Source organism: Pomacea canaliculata, linkage group LG1, assembly GCF_003073045.1.
Source record: "Pomacea canaliculata isolate SZHN2017 linkage group LG1, ASM307304v1, whole genome shotgun sequence".
NCBI classification, from domain to species: domain Eukaryota; kingdom Metazoa; phylum Mollusca; class Gastropoda; order Architaenioglossa; family Ampullariidae; genus Pomacea; species Pomacea canaliculata.
This window is the reverse complement of record NC_037590.1, coordinates 17312999-17320039: the sequence shown is the minus strand read 5'-3', so window position 1 is coordinate 17320039 and position 7041 is coordinate 17312999. Positions and strand designations below refer to the sequence as shown.

Sequence of the window (7041 nt, the reverse complement as noted above, 5' to 3'; positions counted from 1 at the left end):
GTGTTTTCCCTCTCTCTCTCTCTGATTTCTCGTTTTTGGTGAGATGAGGATTGTTGGCGCACAACAAACAGAGGAGCCAGAGAGGAAACACCCCGAAATGCGTGCTAAGTACAGTTCAAAGAAACAAAGATTGCGTGGGAAAGAAATCGATATCAGCGCCAGCAGTGAGCACGCAAACTGGATTGCTGCTGTTAGCTTTTTGTTTTGTTATTTAGATAATGTGTATTGTATCGTTGCCGGTCATTTGACAGACTGCAGCTATTACAGTAAATCATCCGAGGCTCTGTGCCTGATCGTGAGTGCTTCTCATTCTCTCTTGTTCCTGCTTCATTCAATGCACGAGGGTTTTATTTGTATTTGAATGTTCGTTAAGCGATAAAGGAACAATCTTTCCAGGTCGGTGTGTCCGACCAATGACAATCGTATACAAACAATAAAATGGTTTTGTTTTCAAAGTATTAAAGTAAAAGCCATAATTCTCCAGTTTATGGGTTCCCCTGCGACTCCTATACATCATTTCCTCAATACGTTGACTGGTGAATCCTCCGTTTTTTGGTTTTTTTTTTTTTTTTCTTTTCTGCCTTTTTTCGTTTACCTTTTACGTACACAAAGCAAACGTTTGAATGTGACTTTCAGTCCCTTGTGACTAGTCTACCTTCCTTGGGGATGCGGATGGCCGAGTGGTTAGACTACTGGTGTTCCGAGGTCGAAGGCGTGTACATCAAGGATCATCCCAAACTGACCCCGAGAAAAGTGTGACAACTTCTAATGACCAAAGGGTCAGGAGACTTCTACCTTCTGACCTTTTCAAACCCCGGAGAACAGTGGTATTTGAATGAACAACAAATAAACAAACAATAAACGCATAAAAACAAGCAAACCGCTCTTCATCCCTACCACTTCCTTCACGGTCTGTGGAAGCAACTCTATACAAATTTACGGCAGACCAACAAGAAAATTCGCGGGACCAGACACAACGACAAAACAACGGATTCAATGAGTTACTGTACCTGAAGTGGCATTGCAAGCAGCCAAGGAGAAGGAACCACCCATCTATCGATCAGCAGGACTGCACGGTAACCCAGTTCAGCCCACCAACCTGGGACGGAAGCTAGGTGTTCAGGTAATCGTTGCACAACCAGGTGTTCCAGTGATCGTGACACAGCAGTCAGGTGTTTCCATCCTTACATGTCAGCCTGAGCTGTAGTTTTGCTGGGGCCAACCTTTCTGCAACAACAAAAGGTTATGGTTATTTTTAAAAAGAAATTCATTCTTTGAATGAATAGATCCTTTCGTTGTCGGGACTGGTGTTTAGTGGATGGCTGGGTTGATCAGGAGGTGAGTTTCTTCACAAAAGAACAAATAAACAGAGATAGAGAGAGAGAAAGGACAACACACGCGCTCAAATATAAAACACGCACGGGGTTTGAATGATTTAATCCTCCTCCATTGCAACACAGCAATCAGGATGTTCAGCTTAAAAAAAAAAAATTAAGCGAAACAGACAATAAAACTGTACCTAGTAACATAATCATTCAAACATTGTTGTTGACACCAGGGAAGGAAGTTGGTGGGGGATGGGGGAACAGTAAAGGATGTATACTCTCTCCTTCGCTTGGCAATGTACTGTAAGATGCCCTCGGTTGTCTCCACACTTAATAATAATATATTTAATTCCAGGCAACGGCATTTTACCAACAGAGCCTGACCAGCCTGCCAGTCTGCTAACATACCTGTAAAGGTCCTTCAATAAGCGGGTAAATGTCGGCCAAGTTTGCTGCACGAGCGACTTACAACACCTACGCTGCTGAAGATCGATAAAGAAAGAAATGGAAGAAATGTGGAACTGTGCACTTTAATCCTCCCACGCCGATATCTGACCACGATGTTTTTTAACAAACCTTTCCCTTCCGAGGAAACCCGCTTTAAGCTATGATGGCTAAAAGTCTAAAGTCTGTCTACTGCCCCCTTCTTTAGGAAGATTCGTAGCCTTATAGTCAATCCACTCGATTTTGCCGATGAATGGATTCCCAGATGGTGATTTCCCCAGTAGAAACGTGCGATGGAAAAATGTTGGCATTAAAGCCCTAGAAACAATGGATTTTTTAGTTCACTACCTTTAAGGCTACTATACAATAAAGCATGTAATGTTTCTTTTTTTGACTGGATGGTGGAATTCTAATGTATCCCTTTAATATTTAATTTAAGGCTTACCGAGCTTCTGGCTGTGTTTTGTATATTGAAATACATGACATGCTGCAACATGCAAATGACAACAAAGACCACCTCTCTCCTATACACTCTGACCTGTGTTGCTTATTATAAGCCTGTGAACTCTTACCTGACCTGTAAAGAACATGAACTAGCACATGACATGTGTAGCTGAATGGTTTTTGTTTTACAACATCCGGTTTAATTGTTGAGAAATGTTCAGCGCATTTTGAAACAAAAAAAAATGTGCATGTGAAGCACGATCAAATGTATGCAAACTGAAACCGATTTAGTACAAGTTTTAACACGAAAGCGGTTATCGGGGTATTACATACTGAAAGGTGGACAAACTTAATCACAGAGTTTGTGTGTGTGTTTACGAGCACGTGTGGAGCAGGAGTGTCATCAAGTTATAAGCCATTCATTGACATCCATTCGTCGAGCAAAGCCCAGGCAAGAGTGTTTTCCCCTCTTCCTTTACAAATTAAGTAAATTCAATTTTAACAACGTTCACCATCTAACTACCTTTACTATCAATAAACATAATTTAATTCATTCTACTAAACATCGATCCATACTACTTTACTTAATATTGTTTACAGTCAAGACCATAATGTGTCTAAAGAACAGCAAGCCCCAATTGTTATCAGAAAAGTTCCGTAAAGCATTGTGCAGATTTCTATCAAATTATTCACTAATATTCCAGAGAACTCAACCCAGCTATGTTAGAAAATACGCCCTGGTGGACTTTCCACTCAAAACAATCTCGTAATGAACGGCACACAACTCCCTCCCACGACACATAATCTGTAAAGACAAAGATATGCAAGTGTCATTGTCATAGCTACCCCAATATAAATTATTAAGCATAGTCCATCGATTCAGCGCTACGTTTGCGATTCATGTTTTTCCTCACAACTTGTGGCAATACCCACATTAATTTTCTGCCACCAGGCCACACTCTGATAAAGACGAGGAGCACAACTGGGCAAGAAGTCTACAAGAAAAGTTTGTTTTCCTGTCCGTCATGTTTATGTAACGAAGTTCTTTTCCTATCTACCATCCTCGTGAAGGATAATACGAGTGGAAAAGATCTTGCCACCGAATTGCCCTCAAAGCTTCGCTCAGACTAATTTGTGGCTTCAAGCTGTATTTGACTTGGTTGTTTACATTATTTGCCTGCCGTCGTAGATCATTCAGCGATCCTGACCACCCGAAAGCTTTGCTGAACTTTGGAGGACTTCGAGAACAGTCTGTATATTTTACCTGCAATCAAAATGTACTCGAAAATCGGCCAGCAGATTTATTTGGGGGGAGGGGTGTCTCCTTTTCCTCCCTATGTGGGAAAACCTCAGGGCGCGGCGCACGGGAATGACCTGAACCTGAGACGCGGGTGGACATGAAAATGGCCGCTTTTAGAGCCAAGACCGGAAACGCCGCTAAAAAAAAAAGCCTTTAAGTCAGCTGAGCTGAATAGATGGTGGCACCCTATCCTCACCACCTCCCATGCACTTTTCCAACAAAGTGTCCTACATACGTCACATATTATCTGTCTGCTTCATCGTCTTCTGAGCAAAGGGATTGATGGCACATCTGTTCACGAGGGCGCCCTGAGTTATTAGCCTTAAATCTGATAGAGAAAAGAGATGTACACAAATACAAACGTTTGCAAACATATGTAAACGCTCTGTATGTGTCCATAATTCTGTTTGCAATCTTTAGCACTTTTTTCATAAAAGAAATGTTACAAATGTATTTCACTAAATACAGAAACACGGCTAGAAGCTTAGTTCGCCTAAAATAAAACATCAGAGGGAGTTCAAGATGATTTTGCCCTCGTCAAAGAAAAAGTAAGCTCCAAATGCTATTTTCACATACACTGGATAACTTAAATCATATTTGCAAAGTAATGAAAACAATCCTGTATAAAATGTAAAATGACAGACTGAAGGTAATGTAAAATCCTGAAAGATCAGAATTATATGTTCTTGACGAAAGAGATATCAGAAGCACGCAGCAGGTACCCTGGGTGCAGTGTGTTTACAGTCAGCGACCCGCCACGGCAGTACAGGTAAGACCTGACTCTACTGTCACACGATGTATAACATTCTTGTCACACTTGTCAAAGGTGAAACACATACTATCAGAGGTCACACGTTTTCCCTCGTGTTCTAACTCTCGGCTCGGTTCTAAGCCCCAAGGTAAAAGGTCAATTTCCTAAAATAAATATTAAAAAAACTAGCAACACTCCCACCCCCAACCCGTGCATAAACACCGCTGGTCGTTAACTCAAGTCACGTGATGGACACAGGCGCAAGCGATGCGAGAAGTTCACGACTGCTGACGTAGAGGGGCAATTAACGGGGGTGTGGCACAGAGCGGACAGACACACTGCAAGCACGACTAGCAGGCCGAGCAGGATTTATAGGGGTGAGTGGGTGGGAGAAGGGGCGGCAGTGTCGGGTATTTCTTGACCACAGAATGCTCTGACAGACGGCAATGAAAATGGCAGGGTTGCGGATGTGGGAAAGCTGAAAATGGTCGGTCCTCGATGATAAGATATCAATCGACCAGCAGCGAGTCGACGGAGTGCACACTGCCCTTGAAGAGCCGCCAGCCGTGACCTTGACCTGTCCGTAAACTTTTAACCCCTCGTCACCACGTCACGAGGCGCACTATTCGGCTATAAAACCCCGCGCCTGGTGCACTGTGAAGCATTTGCACTTATTTTCCCATCCACCCTGCTGCACGATATTTCAATATGATGATTATCGATGATATTATCAATAAACAGATGGGAGAAAAATGCTCAAAACAAAATGTGAAGGCAGACTGCAATGTAAGATAACAAGTCAGGGATGACTGCAAACCCTTCTCAACCCACTCCCTCACAAAACCATGGAACGGTGGTATCAGACTGCTTCAGAAGTTATTCTACATCTGGTCTACTGATACAGCCACAGAAAGCACTATGCAGGGGGCATAACTAGGAAAAGAAACCTGCATGACTTTGGATGTCTTTTATGTCCACTGAATACCCAAACCCTCTGTAACCCCACTGTGGACGATACCCAAGACCAGGACCTACATAAACCCACATTTAACTCTGCCTAAGATCGCATCAGTGACTGCGGAACGCTTTTGGTCTTGTTAACTTTTTTAAACTTTCTGCCCACGGCCCAAGGAACACTACCTGCTGCCCAGAATTTCAAGGTGTGTGCCATTCTACAACTGTTAGACTTGCACTACCCCTAGCCCTACCCAGGGGCACTTTTACCTCCACTGTTTTGTGATCGGTCACAGAATACCCCAAAATGTCCCGGCATCCACCAGCTCGACCCACCACGACAATAAGGGTACAGACGAAGATGGAGGTCTGGCAATACAAATGTCAATTAGTTGGAAGAGAGGTTCCGAGAGTTTTAAACCGTCTGCAGAGAGTGGTTATTATCTATCCCACGTGTGCAGACCGTCTCGCTCGATGGTTCAAGGGTGTGCTCCCCTCAGACCGTCACGTGACTTCCCAAAGCAAGGGTTCTTCAGCTGCCGCGTTTCTGCCTCGTTTCAGCGGAACAAGGCCGGACAGGTTTCATTCCAATTCAGCGAAGGCAAATAATTTAACATCCAGCTGCACTTACGAGTAGGGATCCGTGTCATAGAAGAGAAGATTACATGGAAAATGTAACTCCAGTATAACAAGACTACATTTGAAGAAGAGCAGAGAGCACGCGCGTGCACACATACACAGTTGTTCACTTTGCATCTGAATCAGAAGCCATTCATGCAGCGAGAGTGGTAGTTGACAAATTTAACACGCATTGCCTGCAGCACCTTGTTGTGACACTGTGAGATTCAGATTCAAAAATGTCACTCACGTGCAGCAAGGGGAGAAAAGGAGGTTTAATCGCTGCTTGATGCACTGTGTTTCGCCACATATGTTGTTTTGGCATATTGTGCATACAACTACACAGTGATTGTGTATTAAGTGGATTTTAAAAATATCTCAGGAGGGGGAATTGCAAATAAGGGATGGAGGAGAGGCCAGCCATATCAAAGTGAGTACCGAGTCAAATATCAATGTCAATGCAACAAGCTTTGTTCGGTACAGAGTCTGAAAAAACAGCTGTTGATCATCGAAACAAAAACCAAACTAGAAACTCCTAGAAGTAACATCAGAATCTGCAGTTTCAGACTGTTACCTGACACACCTGTCCGCCAGCAGCATTACGATGATAAGGATGTGACGTAAGAAGGGAGGGGCGCCACCTAGGATGCTCCTCGTGACGATGACCACGCCAGCTGCACCTTAACATTGTTGACACCTCCATCGATGACAGTGACAGGTGGGGAACACTCTTTGCCAATAATACCTCTGGTGTACCGCGACCTCCACAGATAAGAGAAAGGCTTCAGTCGTGTGGGCACGCGCGCTTGCACGTGTCGGCGACAATTTCAGACTGGCATATAGACAACAGAGAGTATGTATGAGAGAGAGTGTGTGTGTCATCGATCGAGAATGTTCAAACAACAAGATACATAAAAAATAATAGAAATAAACTGAACAAACCTGTTAAAATTTGCGAACACACCACACAGAGACTGTCCACCTCCACATATTCATACGGAACTAAAGTCACAACAATTCCGGTTTGTGGAGATTTAGTCACAGAATAATGAGTTCTCGAGCGCGAGGCGGGCGCACTGAGTCCGGAAAACAAGTGAGTCAGCCAGTCAGTGTTTTCACACAGGCCCGAAATAGTCATCAAAACCAACACAAACAACATCAAGTGACAAAACATTTTCAGGGTCGTCATCACTCCACAAGGGCAG

At 43.5% G+C, this 7041-nt stretch overlaps 1 long non-coding RNA gene across 3 annotated transcripts in view; it reads right to left on the bottom strand.

Moving 5' to 3' along the window:
• Positions 1-949: 949 nt before the first annotated feature.
• Positions 950-7041, bottom strand: part of LOC112573742 — a 45708-nt gene continuing 39616 nt past the window's right edge. The window contains exon 4 of one of the 3 annotated variants that reach the window (XR_003101275.1): positions 950-1227. This is a non-coding gene — a long non-coding RNA (uncharacterized LOC112573742). The remainder of the gene's footprint in view (positions 1228-7041) is intronic. The other 2 variants (XR_003101276.1, XR_003101274.1) reach the window with 2 other exon arrangements.